Source organism: Carlito syrichta, unplaced genomic scaffold (assembly GCF_000164805.1).
Source record: "Carlito syrichta isolate Samal-C Ts95f unplaced genomic scaffold, Tarsius_syrichta-2.0.1 Scaffold315361, whole genome shotgun sequence".
NCBI classification, from domain to species: Eukaryota; Metazoa; Chordata; class Mammalia; order Primates; family Tarsiidae; genus Carlito; species Carlito syrichta.
In genome coordinates, this window is record NW_007259457.1 from 514,163 (window position 1) to 515,925 (window position 1,763).

Here is a 1,763-nt window from a genome sequence, read left to right on the forward strand (position 1 = left end):
AGTTAAAAAAAAAATCTTTACTCAGGTCCAAACCTAGTCAGTGCAACTTAATCAGAACCTGTGTGAATAGGGCCTCCATTATCAGTATTTTATTTTATTTTATTTTTGAGTTGGAGTCTTACTCTGTCACCCAGGCTGGAATGCAGTGGCTCCCTCACAGCCACTGCAGCCTCAACCTGCTGGGCTGAGGTGATCCTTCCACCTCAGCCTTCAAGAAACTGACACTACAGGTGCGCACAACCACACCCAGCTAATTTTTTTTATTTATTGTAGAGACGATGTCTCGCCATGCTGCCCAGGCTGGTCTCGAGCCCATGAGCTCTGGCAATCGTCTCGCCTCCGCCTCTCAAAGTGCTGGGATTACAGGCCTGAGCCACAGCACCCGGCCGAATTATCAGTATTTTAGAGGAACTCTCCAGGTGATTCTACATACTTCCAAGGTTGATTGTAGGTGAAGTAAATATGTCTTGTGATTTGAATGGGACCTTGCACTCCCTCTAATGCCTAGAATTTCACAATTATTTATTAACTCCTTTGGATAAAACATGGCTTCCTTCTCTAGGAATTATTTTTTCAAATGTAAATTAGCCCAGAAGACTTAGTTCCTAATCCTTTATGGTGAATGACTCTTGGGGGGAAAAGGCTAATACAAAAGTCCCAAGTCCCTGGAGGTAAATGGATCTAGGAGAAAATACAGCAATAGGGAGTGGTGAGAAGTAAGTTTGCCAATAAGGAAAAAAAGATTTCTGAGAGTACATTTCTTAAACTCACAGTATTGCCTAGGGCCAATCCTGCTTTTTGATCACAGCATATGTAAAATCTAGTCAAGTCTTATAGCTTATCTCAGCTGCCAAAATCATGTTAAAAGAAACTTTAATTTTTTTTTAATAAACAAAGCAAAGAGCAGATAAGGAATGTAGGTTTAGAGCTATCCATAAATGCTCAAATTCTGGTTTATCATTCACCATATAGAAGTTTCTATTACCAGGCCGGGCTCGGTGGCTCAGCCTGTAATCCCACGCCTTTGGGAGGCCGAGGTGAGTAGATTGCCTGAGCCCATGGGTTCGAGACCCACCTGGGCAACTTGGCGAGACCTCATCTCTACAATAAATCAAAAAATTAGCCGGGCGTGGTAGTGCGCGCCTGTAGTTCCAGCTATTTGGAAGGCTGAGGCAGAAGGATCGCCGGAGCCCAGCAGGTTGAGGCTGCAGTGGCCGGGAGCGGCCACTGCACTCCAGTCTGGGCAACAGAGTGAGACTCCAACTCAAAAAAAAAAAACAAAAACAAGAAGTTTCTATTACCAAGTCATCTATTTTTCCTGATTCTATCATTAAATGTCCTTTATTCCCACCAATAACATTATTTCTCTTGCCAATTCATTTGGTAATTCAACAAAAATGTGTTGAGCAACTGCTCTCACAAAGCATGGTGGTGAGATGCCATGAGAGGACACAAAACTAATACAAAATTCCATTTGTAGTTGATTTTACAGTTTTTCAAAGCACTTTCACAATCTTTTTTTATACTCACAACTACACTGTGAGATAGGTTAAGAACCATCCCCACTTTGCAGGTGAGAAATAGGTTCAGCAAAGGAGGTTAAAATTACTTGCCAAAGCACACAGACAAACTCAGTTCTTCACTAACTTCAAATACAATTTCGTAGTTTATAATTTCATAAGAAGACACAGCTATAAAATAGTTTCAAGCCGGGTTTGGTGGCTCAGCCTGTAATCCCGCGCCTTTGGGAGGCTGAGGTGAGT